The sequence below is a fragment of the Magallana gigas genome, chromosome 4, assembly GCF_963853765.1.
Source record: "Magallana gigas chromosome 4, xbMagGiga1.1, whole genome shotgun sequence".
NCBI lineage: Eukaryota > Metazoa > Mollusca > Bivalvia > Ostreida > Ostreidae > Magallana > Magallana gigas.
In genome coordinates this window covers 3,036,254-3,056,389 of record NC_088856.1, presented here as the reverse complement: position 1 = coordinate 3,056,389, position 20,136 = coordinate 3,036,254, and the positions used below count along the sequence as shown (strand labels likewise).

Sequence of the window (20,136 nt, the reverse complement as noted above, 5' to 3'; positions counted from 1 at the left end):
ACAGATGGAGGGATAAGATTATGTTCACCGATTAATTCTGTCCACGAAAAATATAATACCCGAGTTTCACGATACTCAGATGTTACATTCAACACTCATAATCCCATCATTAGCTGTAATATACAAAGTCCTGGAAATGATGTCCAGATATATACCCAGCAGTCGTAAATCAAGCAGTGATTATATCTAGAAGAGTCACAGAGCGTACTCAATGAAGCAGCGCCGCATTATAACCTTAAACGAAATGAAAATCAAGCAATATCGGGAGTTACTACAGATTTATGTAAACAGAAATTTAAAAGATTTACTCCACCCCAGGTGTGATTTAATGAATTTTCTGCCTATTCATATCAATAGGGGAGTTCAACACACATCTTGTAACATGGCTTTTTGACGGTAGGAAGCGCATTCATGGCTTAAACTGATCTCTCCTGTTACACCAATGGTGAAACGGCAAAAGATGGGGTGATAAACGGCGGGAAGATACCGTACGAATGCTGGTAAATGATATCTTGTCTATCAGCGTCTGAAATATCAAAGCAAGAAAAATCAGATTCCATTGTGGGTTAAAGTGAAATATTTTATCGATAAGCATGTGTATTTTATCCCTATATTTCTGTGTGTGCATAATATCTGTACATTTATTTCAGGTCTGGCTCTTGAAGAGGTGTCGAGGATTGGATTGCGTCCCTTGTTTTTTGAGAGGTAAGCTATGGAGATTTTTGTTCAGTGGATTTTTTAGTGCGTGATACCATTATTGATTCTGTGTAGTTTATATAGCGGCTGCGTGTATACCATGTTTATTGTGGGAACACTCACACCAGCCAATGCTTTCCAGACAAATAAATATCGTGCGCAGTTAAAAAATATATAAACATGACCATAAGTATTATTATTGCCACAAAGATACGTTTTATAGGAAAAAAATTCTCAGTGATTCAGAGACTCAACTTTTAAACATGATTGAAATATATGTATATGAAATGATATTTTTACGTTAGAATTTTATTTTAATATATTTCAGAAGAATGTTTTATATATATTTGTTTATTTTTATATAAAAATCAATTATAAATTTTAAACGGAAATGTTGTATATCACGTTGATACACAAGTAGATTAATGGTTTAGACTGACTCTTTGCTTATCGTTGAAGTGCCTTCATTGTAATTTCTGAGCCGATGAATCGAAATCGGCCATGGCTAGATAGCAAGCATTGATTCCTGTAGTTTACAAGTTTAATTTTCAGTGTCTACCTTCTATAGTTACATGTATAGTACATCTATTTCACCAAAATTTTGTATCATATTGTCAGATTATTTTATGGACGTAGTTTTTTCTATTAACTCTATAATGTTAAAAGACAACCCTAAAAAAAATTCTGTCCAATATAGGGGGAAAGTTTGTTTATATATTTTTCAAAGTTTGAAACAAAAAATAAAATACTACCTTGACGCTTCTATATTTTTTTGTTTCGTTAACCTAATGTAATATAAAGAATATATTCAGTTTCATTAACCAAAAAAATACCTCTTTTTAAATTTGGAAATTAAAATGTATTTTTTCTAAATAAAACACATATCGTTTTGTTTTTTAATAAAACAAAAATTTAGAGAAAAGTAAGCTAAATAATTACAGGTAACAAAATCTTTTCAAATTTTCAACATTTCAAAAACTTTAGATAATATTATTTTCAACAAAAATTATATACGTGTGCGGTCCAGAAAAAAAGACACAGTTAAAACTAGTGGGACACAACCGCACGTGTTGGTGATTTTCTACAAGTCACGTGAAAAAGACAAAATGTAAAGGGAATGTATCTTACACAGGATCTTGTATACAGGGTAGTTTTTGCCAATCGGCGCCAAGCTATGAATTCCAGGAATCAAAATTGCTCTCTTTATGATAAAGGCACAAACAGACACACGTGCAGCTGTCACTCAAAACAAAACCTTCACCACGGCGAATTAAAAATTTATTTTCCTATTTACCGGGGAACATGGTGTAGATATTAACGATGTTTGGAAGACGGTGATGATGTTTTCATGAAATGTTGTCTGTTGGTCTCCCCTCAATAAAGACGTTGGTATCTTGGTTTGTTTCATGGCTTTGATAAGCCAGTTTTACTAGCAGTTATCTTTATCCTCATCTTAATAACGGTGTGTTGAAAAACAGCTCCGCTGCATCTCGACTCGGATCTACCGCTATTTACCACCTATTCCATTTCTGAAATAGAATGTAAGAAATCTCTTGTATGTTTTGAACTGAAATTTTTAAAATATTTGCAGTTAAATTAAGTTTTTGCCTTCCGTGCCCACAAATAGTTTCTCATGGTATTTCATGGCCCAAAAAAAAAAATTAAAGAAATACGTGACTCCGAAACAAGATTATCGTGTTGATAAGAGGTAACAATTTCTCAATATTTCTTTTTAAAGTTCTTTGACTTCTCAGTTCAATATTTCCCAAATATGAAAAAAAAATACAATATTTCAAATCAATTCCGATGCAAGTCGGATTTTTATGAACTTTTACAGTAGAAAATACTTATTGGTATTTGAATGAATTTTTTCTAAGATATCTATTTGCACTCACCGCATTGTCATTTATATGTCATTCATTAAAAAATAATTTTTGATTAATGACAACGAATGCAGTGATTTGGATATCTAGACAAACATTTGATGAATTATAAATTCTCAGATCCTGGACGCGAAATATGACGAACAAAGCCTTGTCATTATTGTGTAGATATAAAAATGAATATAAATCATAATTAAGCGTAACGTTAATACTCGTGGTCAGAACCTAATCAAATTCAAAGACAAGTTCACAGGACGTGTAAATAGAAGTCGATTCGATTTAAGAGCAATTAACAGCGATCAATCAACGGAAGATAGGCTACCTCTATCCGGAGAATCGCTGTTCTATCGTCAAACGACCATCTGCTCTCTTCTTTACAATGCCTCCTCTGTTTTATCGCCTTTCGAAGAGACTACTGCGAATCATCGCACCTCAATTGTTTGTAGCGCACTATCTACTCCCAACCAATGCTGAAGCGCCTGTCAGGTCCAATGTGACTTTATCATGATAAATGTATCAACATCATTTGATTATATTAATCACCGTATAATTACACCGAATATTAGCTATTAATATTATCAGTTTCTGCTTTTTCCTGAGCAAAAGGATGCCTAATGAAAAACATTGTCTTATTATGCCCGCGTTATCTCTGTCTCTCATTACTTGCTTATCGGGGTGGTTATGGTGCACTATTGGCAGAAGTCACCTTTAGGGAATGGTAAAGGAATGACTTGATTCAATAAATATTCCTTTTGTAAATGCTTAATGATGATAAATCGATCGCGATAAATGTTTAGAAGTTAAGAGCTCATCTTGGTCTCTAAGAGGTCCGCTAGTCGAGGACACTCTATTTTTCTCCCCTTTAACGGCCCCTTTGGTCAATTAAATAAAACCCTGTTTACAAAAACATACCCATCCGGTGACCGCAGACCTCACATTAACATAATGTTAATTTGTTATTTTATGACAAGAAGTTGAAATTTTAAAAGCCTTTCTAATGCACCATTACTAATCATTAAACTTTTATGTTAATTCGCAGTAATCCACGCTTTTTAGACTTTTAAATGAAAATACTCTCCTTTTAAATTTTGATCAAAGCTTTATGCCAATGGACTTCCTACAATATACACAACATAATAATTTATTCGAATCGACGCTGGCGCCGCCGTTTACATTACACACAATAGAGTCCTCGTATAAATAAAATTATGAGTTAGTTAAATACAGAGAACTCTCCCCATTCATCAGAAAATAAACACAGTCCGCCCCGAACTTAATCATCCAGGAGCGAGCGTTACAGCGCGGGGGCTCATCTCCCTGTGTTCAACCACTGGACGAAATTGAAACTTATTACAGAGAGAGGGTACTCATAAACACTCTCTAGATTCTCTTTCTTTTTTTCTTTTTCATTTTTTATCAGATTTTGGACTACGATATCCTATCTCTTGTAAATATCAAAAACCCAGGTGACCCGCGCTTTTGTCAGCGGGCTTGTGTTCTTAATCTGTTTACAATACCTATTTAAAGATGATCGATGATCTATTTTATTTTGATTATGTAAACGACGTGGAAAGATTTACCATTGATATGTATTTATTTATGATGAAACTAATTTCTACTTTTGAAGCAATGATACGTGTAAATGAACATACACATTAGAAGTACACGAGTTTGTGTGTGTAATAAAACAGTGGACATTTTCTAGTTATTATTTTAATTAGATTGACTTAAATACTAGTAATTCAAATGTATAGTTTTGTTTCATGACCCATAATTTAATATCTTTTATTTACATAGAATTTAGCTTATTCTTAAAAGATTAAAGAAAAAAGGTTTTAAAGATTTTTTTAGAACAACTATGTAATAATACTAAAAGTGAATACATAACTTATTTCTTCAATAGATAGAAATAATATTTTATTAATTATAAGTCAAAAATATTTATTCAAAATTATAAAATAATGATAACTGTACAGATAAGAATAATAAAAACATATATTTGATTCAAATGTATGTTACTTTAAAAATTCCAATGTCAACATACATGTATTTATTATTTTAAACAGAAAAAAAATATTTGTGTTTTCATAACTTTGGGTAAAAATTCAGTATTCAGAATAAAAGAATTAAAAGGTGTCAATGCAAATAAAATAATAAACATGTTACCATATACAAAAGTAAAAAAAAAAAAACAACAAACCCTGACATACAATATGTCAATTAAAATCATATTAAAAAAGATTTTGGATTATAGGAAAAAAGATCAAGTTTCGGTTTTAAATGTAACCAGGTAAATTTTGTTTTGCATAAAACAACACATCATGTCATCTTCCTCATTTATCTTAATTTTAATAACAAAACCCCGCAAAATAAAAACATAAATATATTGATAGAATCAATAATATCGGCGAGACCCTGCATACAATGCACCTTTAACAAAAACTGACAATTAATTAAGTTTACAGTACATAAGGATTGAGTCGTAATCATCATTTATTTCATTCACAACAAACCAATCGTTGAGCTCATCATGTGTTTTGCCTGGACAATGTACACTATCAATGTATGATAATATCATTTTAATTACAATGTGTTAAAAAATTTACAACAGAGGAAACAAAAAGAAACAAAAACAAAAAATCTTACAGATATTGTCTGAATTTTCTACAAAATATTTTTGTCATTTGACTTCCTCATTTTAACCACTGAACTCAAGGAACAGAAATCATAAGTTAAAAATATCTAATAACTTTTAAAACAATCAGAGATTCTGCTTGTAATAACTAGACTTTAAATAAAGCAAAATATTTCATATTCTTTGGATATTGATTTAAAATCGAATATTCAAACTTATCTGCATTAACCCAAGGAGTTCTATTAAATGAACAAATTTAAACAATAATAAAACAAAGTCAAAATGTTTTACATGCAAAATATTTGACAGCGTTCTGTGTATTGACAAAGCTGAAAATAAGAATTAAATACTGTAGAATAAATGTATAAACAAAATTAGTTTATAACCTAGAATGAGTTTCTTCAACAAATAAACATTCAATAATTATTTGTGTTTCACTAAAAAACAGTTCAATCAATTATGACGAAGTCACATGACCAGCCCTGCATGGTCATGGATCTCTCTCCTAGCAGAAAAATGATTGGTTGTTTTTAATTTAATTTAACCAATATTTTGTTATGCAAATAAATACATAAAGGGATTGGACACGAGGCAGTGCCTATCCAAGTCCTGTCCCCAACCTACTGGTTATCCCTGGGAGTTGATTGTAGTGAATATGTTGCCATCTACCGCTCATACAGAATTTTGTTGTTCAATCTTATCAAAAGGACTACATCCAATAATCACGTGTTATAGAGTTTTTGTTTTTATGAAATGTTATTTAAAATCTAAATACAATACACCATTAGATAAAATATGTGTAACACTTAATAATTTCCATAAGATTCGAAATTTCAAATTAAAGGTTTAATATTCGATCTTTTAACATGACTAAAACTTTTAAGATTTTAGGATATCTCCGACTACTTTAAAGCACATTAATTCAAGTATGCCAGATGGACTATAATTTCAATTCATCTAAAACTTTAAATACTGAGCTTTGAAAAACTGGTACTTCTTAGTGTGGATTTTGAATCTTTTGTACTGTAAAAAAAATATAAATGTCAATGAAAAGTGTTAGTTTGGCCAGAAGAAGGTACGTTTGCTTCTTTTTAAGGGGGAGAAAAAAGAAATCAATATGAAAATGTAACATAATGAAGTCACCTTGTTGAATGGTGCATATCTAATCATTATCTAATTTAGAATCTGATCATGTTTCAAACGGGAACCTGAACCCGGCAGCAGTTCATTACATGGCCGTGTGCTGGGTTATGAATACCATGTCGGTTCTTAAGCGGCCTCCTTATTAAATATTAAAATTTTATACGAGGATGGCCATATCTGTAACTAATGTTTTTTCAAGTTGGATTGAAAATTTCATAACAGATTTCAAGGGAACTATCAGACTGTCCTTTCTGATACAATTTATTTTACCAAATAAAGTACACATTATCATATTGCATACATCAGTTGATAAAATGAAGTATTTCAAGTTGTACTTTAATTTAACAAATGAAATAGGCATCATGAGTACTAGACCCATATTGTGTATAACTTCGTTTGATAAACTTAAGTATTTTCGAAAGGAAAAATGTTAAGATGTTCATAGAACGTGATTTTGAATTAAATTTAAAAAAAAAAGAAGAAATGCAAACTTGTTGGCCTTAAGTTTTTGTGAATTCACGACTTGCAGACATGCGGGCGATGAAGATGAGGTGTATTGTATTACAGCTATGTGTTGTCGCCGACTCGTATCAAATAGATCACCCTCCGTATCACATTAGCTGAAGACTGACCCCCGACTAGTATTGTTGTGTTAGGGGCGGGCGAAGTCATGCATGCTATATATTGGAATGCAACACTGGATAGTGATGGTATTGTACCCCCGCTGATACAGGCCATTATTCGTGGAACATTATTTAAACAGTGAACATTCTTACATCAAAGACCTGTCTTGTTGCCATGGTAGAACAGGAACCTGTTTTACGTTTGTGGATGATAAAGTTAAGTTTATAAGACAAATCTTGGTTCAGCCCTAAACGATCTGTAGCAGGGGACACGACCATAGTCTTAAAATATCACGATCATTCGTTAAGGTTCCGCATCAGATTATCTCAGAACCATCTTCCGTTGTGTGGGGGTTCCGAGTTCGTCCTGATATTTATAGAAGTCCCATTAATCATTCTCTTGAAATAAATTTATGAATAAGTTCTTTAATACACTCATTCAAGAAAATCCGAAACATTTTGTCATGATTTTTTCTATCTTATTTTGAAAATATTTAAGTTGTTTATTCTCAGTGTTAGGTCAGAAGTGATCACGACGTTTTCGCAGGTTTTTAAGTGACATTGAAATTCTTCTGTTCCCCCTCATATTCCAATTCTGTAACCGTAAATAGAATAAGTATGCAGCTCTTTTACACAGATAAGAATCTTATAGAGGATTGGGAAGAATATATGAAATGAATCTACCAACTTAATTTCTGATAAACAAAACAATCATCAATTTCAGAAGCGCGATAGCACAATCCGGCGACCTCCAGCCATCGTGAAATTAATTCTTACATAACGCGATAACGGCGAAAATCAGGAGACCTGTCGATGTCTCAACGATTAGATGGAATGGTTTAACATTAAACCTCATTCCCTGCGACGATATCTCGACATCGATTCGATGTTTTGTTTCAAATAATGTTTAACAAAGGACAGTTCAGATAAGGCGTTTAATCGTTTCCCGCCTTTATCTGATGTGCCAGCATAGATTCTCCAGCCCCGTCCGCCAAGACATTATCACTGGCGTAAAATTGTCGGCTCAAGGGGGGGTTCGACTCACGCCGGTAATTTTTCACTGTTAATTGTTGAGGCTAAGTTGATAAACGAAAACTATTTATTCAATATAACTGGACGTTTATAATCTTTCGTACAATTGTTTCTCTGTAAAATTACCAAATAATGGACTTATTTTTTCTGGAATTTGAAGTCAATGCGCAACTATTTACATAATATTTGCATATATAAAAGAGTGTTCGATTTGACACGTGTATTTTCTCTTATTAAGGGAAATTAGAGACATTTTATATTGCAGGAATCGTATTAAACTTGGTATTTTCGGTATAAAGTGAATATATTATACGAAAAATATAATCCCTTGCACAATGAAAAAAGCGCTTGTTTGACAGTTGCGGATCAGTGTCAATTCAAACGTTTTACTGACCCAAAAGGAGACGCAAAACTGTGGCCTTTCCGCGGGGAACTCAGCATCGTATTACATCATATTATGTGCCAAACTAGTAAACATAAATGAGGATTAATCAGCCTTTATAACATTAACTAATGCACGAAATTACCTCAGCACGGTGAAATACGAGAAGACTTGTTATGTACACACAAAGTTGACGAGGGACATTGGGAGATTATGCATTTTCACAATATAAAGACGATTTTACTGTGCGGAAAGTTAATTCCTTCTATACAATTAAAAAAAAGATAAAAGCATGGTATAATTAATAACTCTAAGTATTTTTCTTACACCTCCAAAAAAAAGTTTTTGATTTTTTAAAGAACGTGTAGTTGCAACTGAATAATAATTTTTTACTAAGTCACGATAAAAGGCATTTGTGTTTCGTCACAATCGGTTGAATCAGGACATTGCTATGTCGAGATATCCTTAAATCAGCGATAATGGTTAGACACCATCAAAGTATACCACGATGATACCACTTGGGTATTCCCTACATTTGTAAATAAATACATTGAATTTGATCAATTCAGAACAGTTTTTCGAATTTACCTTTCTGCTCTTCTTATTTTGAAACTGTAGATGTCTCAGACATATAATAGATACTAGGAAATTAACCCAGGGAAGTTCTTTAATCGTGTTGTGTATAGTTGAAAAAAAAACCTCTTCATGTACAATAAAACAATTCTAGCATCCTCTGGAAACACTATTTTTCTTATCATCTTAATTCCACAATTTCCCAGATAATATTTTGTACGACTTTTCCTTTTTTAGACATTATAGACTTCACTTTATTCATGCATTGATTATTCATTAAGAAATAAAAGGCCGTAGTCAGTTAATTGTAAGCACTATGAAGAGACCATCTTTGCTAGAACTTTTGGCTATCATTGCCTCTTGTGGCGGTCTTCATGTTGTACAAAAATTCGTTCGTGACAATAAACGTGGTCTTGATACTTTTCCTCGTCTGATGTAGACTCTGTTAATTTGTTCTTTGATCTTTGTTCTACGAAGGTCTGATTCTAATCCAGAGTGACCATTTAATCAGGAATTGGTCAGACCAGACCGACCAAAAAAACTCCCAAAAAAACAATAGCAGAGACAGCGTGCCCCATTACAAAGTCTGGAAGCGGGGACTTTTTGCTTTTTATCAGACGGTTTAATATTCCATTATCAGATTCCTACGCCGAGATACGATCATGAGGCATCCCAGATCTTGCTTGTAAGATCTAGGGTTCACATTATGCTATTACATTGACTTATTTCATTCCTCGCAGTCTGAGTATCGTACATGGCGTATCGCCCCTGCTCTCCTTTCTAATTTGACAAATATACTTTGACAGGACTATAATACCAAAGCTTGTTTTTCTAGCAAACTCCCTTCGGTTCGTCTCTGCGTTTTCTTTTATGTGCCTTTTGTACGTAAAATGTCTCTTGTCGCTACTAATAGTAGCAAAGTGGTTTTGGGGCGCCCGAAAGAGCCCCAGTTTATGTATATGGGTATCGGGTATCACACAACTTTTCTTTTGATATAGAGGAGACCAATTAGAAGCATATTTCTCTCCTCATTTTCTTCGATGTTCTTTTCTTTTTGGACAAGAGAGTCCTGTAGGCGATGAGGGGTCGCACTGTGTTATTTGGTGATGTTTTGTCAGCATTAATTTCGACATTCCAGCGAAAGTCATCATTGTTGCCAATGGGGAAATACATTTTTACGGCCAGAATGCTCTCGCCTTCGTTCAATCGAGCGCACCCTAAACAGTCCCTGTGACGTAGATCAAAAAGCGGGCTGGCTTTTGGTTGGTGTGCTAGGGGGCCCTCGTCCAAGGCACATCATCATAAAAGTCGCGTATTGACTTGAATTTGGCTAGATACGATCAATTATTGTTCTATTGTTATTCAGAGGAAACTAGAGTTAATTGATGAAGGACGACTTTCAAGCTTAAAGACAAAAACCTTAGCGTTCCTTTCCCTCTATTTGTCCCGATAACATCTCCCGTTTTCCTTGTGGAAGCCATATTAAATCAGCCATGAATCTTCCCGGGGATTTTGTGTTACAAAACGAAGGAACATTCTCTATTTCGATTAATACCAACATTAAGTCTAAATTATAAATCTTTTCATTATATAATCATATTAATGTTCCATCTACGAGATTAATGTTCTAAAGAAATTTTTATTTAATTATCAATGGTTTAATATATTAAAAAAAGCTGTTGATTTTATCGTTTTGTCTTAAGTCATTTCTTTTTTATTTAAACAATATTTTATTATGTAAAAAATATTACATAATAGGATTGGGCAGCAGTCAATCTGCCTATTTGAGCCCTCTCCTTTGACAGTCAATTTGACAAACATTGATGGTACAGTGTAACAATAGAATATAGTTGAGAAAAACAAAGGAATTATAAGTGGAATTAAGATGCTTGGTACCGGGTATTATTTATGTACAAACTGAAAAATAGTTGTAGAAAGCTAGCAGTTCAGCTGTTTGAATGACACTGTGAATAATGCATTAAAACTTAAATCTTTTGGTAGCTAATACATAATTTCTTTTAATTTGTCTATTAGTAAAACTATGAGTGTGGTGACAATTATATACATTTTCTACCCCCAAACAAATAATATTTTCGAAAATTTAATGGATACAAGATAAAAAATCTACCAGGTCTTATGTGATTTTTGCAAGATCATGATGTAATTTGTGATTAGTTAGAATACTAGTAGATTAGTAAGTATACTGTACTGTTAATGTCAACCAACAGTCCTTCGCTAAAACATGGTCATCCTATATTGGTTCTGATATACACTTGTATCAGTTTTCCTGATTGAAAAGCCAATAAGATATAAAATATTTAATAGATTGAAATTAAGCATATATGCGATATTTAACCGTTATTTATTTATATGAAAGTAAAAGCGGAAAAAAGAATGGCCCATAGAAACAGTAAGAGATTACATGTGCACCACCTTTTATTTATAAATCAACACTGGAACAGCAAAAGATATATGAACCAATGAAAAATTAGTTATTTCACATGTTTTGGAGGTGCCTTACGCCAGCAGAGGGGAATAAATAAGAAAAGATCTTCAGATATACCTCAAATTAACATCATCAATTGATTTTGTCTCTGTCTGCTGATTGTAGCAATAAGAAGGCGTGAGTGAGGATTGTAAATAATGTCCATGTTGGCATCAGACATCTAACGAAAAGAAAACAAATACCGCGGAGGAATTTGATTGTTTTCATTCCGATAAGAACTGTACACGAGTTTTGTTTTTATAGGTGTGAGAATTGCACCCTTTGTAACAACAAACAAGAGGCGCATGCCCGCCCCTATATGCCTTCAAGGGACGACAACTCCTTTACCGAGGTGGAGATAAAAACGTTTATCTTGTAACGAAACATATATATAATTTAGCCACCGTAACGTTTTCCTCCAGGGTTCGGTGGAGAAAAGTGAAAATTCGCGATCGGTGTCTGTTTAGATTTGATAAAGATCAGCTCAGTCAAAATGCTCTTATCAGCTCTTAAGATATATTTTGTGGGTTTATCTATAGTCCCATCTCTTCTCAAAGTAAATAACCACATTCCTTTTGATAGAAAACTACAAAAATAAATCTAAATGTCAAATGCGTTTTTAAAGTCAGTTTTTGAATATATATTTTTCTTATTTTGTTGGAGAAAAAGATATATTTTTGAATAAAATAAGCAAGATGGTCATAAAAATTTAACTACGGATTTTTAAAAAGATAGTGCAAGCTAAATATAGAATTTCAAGTACGCATACCGAGTTTAATAGTTGCGATGAAAGAACTGCAATATTTCTTGATTTCGGTGCATTTGGTATGTTTTTCCCCTCTCTCTTATCGCTGTCTTTTTGTATCAGCGACCTTGATCACTCGTTCTGCTCCCAAAGATAAGCTTTTTGCTGCTCATGAAAAATTAATGCGGAACCCCGAGTGTTGCCCCGTGGTCGTTTCAGTTTTTATAGTGTTCCAATCAGTGCATAAATTAGCTAGAAGCAGGAGGCCTTTTCTGCATTCTGTTTTAATGCAAATTTTTTATGCAAAATATACTCTATTATTACACTTTTTATTTAATTTGATACCACATGTATAAGTCGTTCCTTAAATTCTTTTTTTGGCGGTAAATGAAATTTATATATTTACACAGGTTTTTTTTTTCATACAATGTGGTAGTATATTTCTACTTTTTTACAAAAAGTTACAATATTAAGTTAATTTATTCATTGAAATGCTTGAAATGTCGTATAAAATAAGGTTTTAAACATATATATATAATATAGTATCAGCTTTAAAAAATTTGTACTTTTCATTGAAATAAGGACATAGATGAAATTACAAAAAAAAACTCCCATAACAAAGATGAAAGTCTTTCATTCATATTGAAAATCAGGTCACTTTTATCAATGTGTTAAGAGACATTAAAAAGATCATCTGTTTGTAAATTAACATATGAATCGCTCAGTCAGTCGGTAGAAATTCACACACTTTTTCAATCAAAATAATAATCTGATCTTTTTGAAACACTAATATCTTCCGAGATATTGAATATTATAAAGGCGGTATCTTAAGATGAATGTCATGATAGTTTTTAGGGGTGAATAAGTCATTTAAATCATTCTTAAATAAGAGACGACTAACTTTTACCTTCATGTATGGGAGTTATCTTGTGGAAGTGGATATCGGGTTTATTACAAGTAAAAATCAAATTCTTTGGCCGTGAAAACAATTTTATTAAGATGAGAAAAACGCGATTGTGGCTTACATATATTTTGGATTTATATTCTGCTTTGAAAATGCTGCGAACACTGTACATATTATTCACTTATAATTAGCTCGATTACAGAAGAAAGATATTTTATATTCAGAATGTATCTTTGATGTTAGGTTTGTTTTAAATTTTTAATCTCTCTCTCTCTCTCTCTCTCTCTCTCTCTCTCTCTCTCTCCCTCTCTCTCTCTCTCTCTCTCTCTCTCTCTGGGCTTATTCTCTTATCTCCTAACATACATATTCATGAAGCTCAAACTGATCATTATCATATAATCTGTAGTTTCGATCTGTATTGAACAGTTTATGCTTCTAGGCGAGAAATAACCTTCAACGGATTAAGCAAATCTTTTGATTAATCTAAATTAACATATATAATTCCCTCTTAAAGCATCAGTTGGATTAGCAATGCACTGCGGTGTTGAATTGTAACTTTTGTTGTAGAATTGGTGCATGTTTTTATTCTGCGCAGTGCAGAGGGCATTATGGGGTACATAGAGATAGATTTATAGCGCGATCATTTACACTAGGATTTAAAACTCGTATATCTAAATAAACCCTTGCGTATAGAAATAAGTTCACTCTAACGTGCACAATTTACAAACGGTCAAAATGAGTGATAGTTCATGTGACAATTTCTCAATTTTTTGTATATAAACAAATGAATAGATAAGAGAAAAAAATATTATTGTTATATTTTATTGTTAAATGAAATAGGCTTACAAATGGATTAAACAACGTATTAACTTCTTACCATTAACAAAATTACAACAGTCTGTGTATTCAGATCAAAATGGTATACTTAATAGTACACATTGAATAATTGAATACATGTTTCATATAAATACTTCTTGTTGAGTTTTGTTCTCTGTAGTAATACGTAAGGAAATCCGTACTACTGTCTCTGATATGTAGCTAAAGATATGGAAAGATACATTATTAATAGTTGAGCTTGATATTCAACGGACAATTCAAGATAATTAAACTGGAATCCTAGATAAATAATTCATAATAGGTTTATTTGTAAATGTGGCAACAATATATACTTTGTTGATAACATCATCGTTCAACCAATGTCTTAAAAATTATATAGACAAATTAATATATGTCAGATGTGAATATAAAATCAAAATTATATTCTTGTAGATGTGGCAAAAAATAAATAAATGTCTTTCAACAAATGTTTAATAATAGATATTCTTTTTCATGTATTAATTGTCAATAATATTTTTTTTGGGAAAAACAAGAAAAAACTTAATAAAGGTTACCACTGGAGTCTAAATTTTGCAATCATTTATTTCCAATTACTGCTGTCGTTTCAAACACAACAATAAGTTAATTGAAATCAAATATAACCCCCAAGTCATAAACAATTGTTATGAATTACATATTTCCGCCTTTTGTCACTGAACAATACGAGGTAATTACCTATCAATTCTCTAGTTTCTTTCCGCTCTATGTTACCTTGTCAATATACCTTTAAGAAACAGTCTCGTGCCATACCTTTCGGGATATATCGTGAATTATCGTTGACAAGTATTGAACTCCCCGATTGGCAGTATTTTACTGCTTCCTTCCGTTTATATATAACGGACCTCGGCAAATTTCATCTCAAAAGTGGGCAATTTAATTGGCGAAATTAAAGTCATCATGAACAGGAATGTTTCCCGATTTTTTTAATCTAGAGGCTGCTTTTGAAAAATCAATAAATAATTTTCCGCTGATCGTTATCAGGGAGATGAGATTATCGCCATAGATAAGGTTCATATTGAAGAATGCGATGAATTTTATATCATGGGACGATCTAATTGCAGTATTGTGCTAAAATTGTACTTGCTCAGCACAAAAATTAAAAAAGAAGGAAAAGTACAAGTGATTTAAATCCAAAAAAATTAAAAGAGAATCAAAAAAAGAGTGAAAATCCAATTGAAAGTATTTGATGAAGTGAATAAACTTCATCTTCGTGTTTTAACAGAATCACGATCCCGACTTTTTCTAACGAGCGCCAAGCCGTCTGTCGGTCGTCGCTCCTCCTCATTATCTGTCGTGTAACGAGTCATCACCAGAGCCCGACCGGATTGATCTACACACGGTAATTATTCGGAACCTCACCAATTCGCGAAAAGCATGTCGTTTTCGACATCGGAATTATGTGTTTACTAGTTTGTCTGACTAGCTTGGTATCCTTTGATCTATATTTTGATGAAGATAATATCAGTATGATTATCTAAAGTGATTATCTTTAAGTGTCCGATTATTATCCCTCGTTACTTTCTCAGCGCTCTCCCTCTATCAAATGGTTTGTGGTACATGGGAGCACTGGTGCATAGATTATCAGCTGAATTTATCGTCGTTTTACACAGTTTTCATCAAATTTACCCTTTTCTTTTTAAGTTTTCTAATGCCTTTTTTTTTTCAAACAAAATTTCAGCCAGTTCCTCTTGAAGTTTCTTCAAAAGGCCACCAGCTCATCATGCGTACTCGAACATCTGTAAACAATTCTATTTTATAGCTTCATAAAGTTTTATTATCAAATTTTGATTAATCGAACAGCTAGGGCTACTTGGGAGCGATGAAATCTCCTGGGGCGGGTCATCTCCCCCTTGTATCAGTATTTTATGTTTAGAGTAAAGAACAGGTGCGTACTTTAACAAATTGTCCATGAAAATATATACATCTTTGCGCATCTTTAAGAACACGCACTTTCCTCTCGCATTTTCCATTCTGTCTGATGTAAACAGATTATCTTCGATAATTACAGCCTGGTGTAGTTTCTAGATAGCTAAGACTTTACTGAAATAATGTCAAGTGTCATCTGAATTTCTATAATTATGTTTTATCTATTTATTTGTTTCATCTTTTAATGTACACGTGCAATAATGATATGATAAAGCAACATCACTCCTTTCTAAGATAATATTTGAAATGGTTCTTAAATCTTAACTGCAAATTTACAAACTAAAATTTTGTTTTCAAAATGTGCTTTTATCAAATTTCCAAAAATTCAAAGAAGTTTGTTAGTTTGTTACTCTCAGACAATGTAAATTGTGCATGAGGTTCAAAAACATTATTTTACAAGTTTATTCATACCGTACCTGTGGTTAAACGTAAGATTTACAATTATTATTATCAACGATGGTACAATTTATCCTATCAATACATTTTTATGATGTGTAGATTAAAAGTAATAATGCTGAGTTGTGGACAAATCTCCAATATTCTTTGCCATGCTTTGTTTGTTCTTCCGTATCTCGACACATCTATTTTGGTATCAGGTATTCTCTAATCAAGTCCAACATGGTATTTTTGAATGAAATATTCTCATGAAACCAATTTACTTTTACCAATTTGTATACCTTTTATCTCATTTGTATTTTTTAATTATCTGTTAATTTATGGCTTTCATTTTTTAAGTTTTGTATTTTTAATTTTCTAAAGCCTGATGATTGAAATTTATTAAAATAAATAGTAAATGTACAGCAAAGAATATTTACAAAATGTACAATGCTTAGCAGAAATATAGGTTCGTGTAACTGAACAGAACAAAATTGTATGGTACAGAAATGTTGCATATAAATTGCAACCAGAAGCGAAAAAATTTTATTTAATAAATTTTGTTTTATTTTAGAAACAAATCAACAGATACAAGTACATGTAATAATATTCTCATAGTAAAATGATGTTCTTTGTACAAATAATCAAATTTGTGGACCTACTACATGGGACATTGTAGTGTTGTTCTTTAATTCTAACAACCTTCCACTGTGTCAAACAGGTACAGATCAATGTTTCACATACACGTGTATTATCAATAAATAATATCTTTTGCAATAAACAAATGATTGCTATCACAAATATCCCTCACCTTTGATTTTCAAGAAACACAAGTTAAACTCTGTTTAATTATCGAACACAAATATGTTTTTGATGGTATTTTACATGTTGTATGTATGTTATGTATATAAAAAATTTCATCATTTTGTTATTAATGCCCATTTTCGTTTTTTTAGTTCATCATTTGAAAATCAGAGCAGAATCATTCAGAGTTAGCAAAATCATGATTATACAAATGCAGATACATATGTAAAAGAAAATCTTGTTAGCTTAATTTGAAAATACAGTTACATACAGATTTCTAAAAGAGGGGAAGAACTTTTTCCTACCCCCTTAATGTAATTCAATTAAATACCGATATGGTCCAACCATATAGACTTCTAACCAACTCAAAGCTTCAAAACAAGTTAATAAGAAAACTTTAAGCTCTTTTAAAAAAAAATCATACTCCCTTCCAAAAAAAATTAATAAATTAAAAATTATAATTTAAATTATGAATTTAAAAGAAAAATTATATACGTTGTGTCTTCCTTGAAAGGTTTAAATAAAAAGGATTCAAATTCATCAGATTATGGTAATGAAAAAATATCTAAATTGTTTTACAAAAAGGAATATTCTACTTGACAAATTAAACCTTGACAAATTAAACCAATTCATAATTATAAATGATGAGATATTTTTATAAAAAATATGAATGACAAAAATATAAATAATCATTTAAAATATTGCATAAATTATACCTGACAGACTAAAAACGTGAACTATTAAATGGAAAACATAAAGAACAGGATATTTAGGTATACAAGTTTACATAATCAATGATTTACAGATTATTAATAAACAGAAAAAAATTCTCTTCTGATCCATTTAGATTTTACATTCGTTTGTACATGAAAACTAGAGTCACTTTGATTAAGCAAAACAATGTATGTCCATATGACAGTCTTTTAATAAAGATAAAATAAAATATATTTTTGTCAGCTGTTTTCTCTGAATGATTCTGTTCCATTTGAAATTAAAAACATATAGTTTAATCGAAAATGGTAAGTTTTCACGAAACGAAACAAGCTTTTTCATTTACAAAATACGTAAACAATGGGAATTTAATAAAAAAAATGTACTGAGTATGAATATACAAAAATGCATGTCTAAGTTTAGTGGATGGGATGGTTAAGTTGTAAGAAACAAAACAGTCTGCATATGTGTAAGTACGTTCATAGTAATATATGGCATGTTAAAAACAAAACAGAGAGCTGAATAACATGTGACACAGTTAGTTAGTCATGTGTTTAAACCCTCCCGAATCGATACCCCCCCCCCCTCGGACGGGGGACCGGGGCCCCTGTTTCCATGTTTCTCTGTTATCAGCCTCACCCTGACATTTACAAGCTACAAAGCCTTTTATCTGCTCTTGACTTCTGCTTTTACATAAGAATCCGGACAGGAACAGGGCGAGAGAAACGTTAGTATAACGTCTCTGTGGAACAACTGTGACAGTTTAGAGTTCTGGGGGGAAACAATGTGTGCCGGGATTTAATTGCCTCGGGGTAAAGTCAGAGCTAGGTTTGTTTTATCAAAGCGAAGTTTGGTACTTTTATTTTAAAAAATGAAACCAGTTCATCCATGTTTATAACTCGAACCTTGTTGAATAATGTTTAGTAAAGAGCTATTTAATGTTATTACTAGTATGCACATAATATTAAAAGATGTTTATACAGACACAATGATGTCTCAGCAAGCTTAATCCCGAGGTTTCGTAAATTGTGTGATCAACATGGCAAATAAACCGAGTTTCTTTTTGTGCTGAAATGTCGATTTTATGTTAAATTCAGAATTAATGTTAAGAGGTTTTATTTTGCAGAGTAGTGTCTTTTATTAAGTAAGATAAAACTTCTATAAGCGCATTAAAAAGTGAATTCTTAGTTCAAACTTCACACAAAATTACGTTAAAGAAAGTTGTCTGGTGAGATGGTGTAAATTTTTAATATTTACGTTTTTCAGTGTCTTTGTGATAACACTACGAAATGATTTTGTAACGCATTGACCAATATATTTCATCAATGAATATTTAAACATTTAATCGTACCATTGCTTAAAATTATATAAATATGAATGATAATGAATCATTCTTGAATATAATCATCAAATACAGTTGGGCGTAATCAAATATATCATAAAGCCATTCCGGCTTTATTGAAATTAATCACCCCCACCGTATTGGATCACCTCACAATATTCATTATTCCTTAATTATCCGAACAATGAATACAATTTTATTTTACATGTATTTGTAAATATGCGCTTGTCAATTAATTGCATAAATCAAGAATAATAAAGAATTTCATTGAGGAATATTAAAACAGTTATAAACCTATAATTTTGACATGAAAAAGGCTGCACTGTATTCTTTATTCAAGTATGTATTTTGGATAATTCTTCTATTCAGAAATATCACATCGTTAAAAGTAACAAAAAGCATAAGAATACGATATCAATCTATCATTATCACTTTGTTTTGGTTTATATTTTATATTTTACAAGAAAATCACCGATAATTAATTAAACGATGGCTTTGTTTCCTCTTTTTCAGAAAGAAGATTTCCAAGGAAGGACTGCATACAAAGGAAAAGGGCTTTATTTATGTTGAATGAAACAATGGGATTAAAGCAGGAAAGAACACGTCATATATGATAACATATTATCACAAAATTTTACTTATACGTTAATAAAGTCTTATTTGTGTGGTTTTTAAACATTAAAGTTAAACACATAAGGATATCATATCAAAATTTGTGAGTCAAAAGCAATGTAAAATAGTAATTTCAATTATCCAAACTTTGAAAATTCGTAAATCTGCACCAAATTTATAGATCAGTGATCATTTTTTATATATTAAACAGAATAAATATTACCTTTCCTTATTTGGGCGTGTTGTTTTCCTTTCGAATAAACAATAAGTACTTCTATTCATTATTGACTGACAAATGAGACAGCCAATATGTTTTATCACTTATCTAACGATACTGTGTTGTTTACAAAACGATGAACTGTATATTTGATATCATACTTGTCGTTTAC

At 31.7% G+C, this 20,136-nt stretch overlaps 1 long non-coding RNA gene across 1 annotated transcript; it reads left to right on the top strand.

Annotated features, from left to right (window-relative positions):
- Positions 1–226: 226 nt before the first annotated feature.
- LOC105317750 (uncharacterized) lies at positions 227–19,980 on the top strand. The gene is made up of 3 exons (XR_898367.4): positions 227–500; positions 651–705; positions 19,649–19,980. It is a non-coding gene; the product is annotated as an uncharacterized lncRNA (long non-coding RNA).
- The last annotated feature ends 156 nt before the right edge of the window (positions 19,981–20,136 follow it).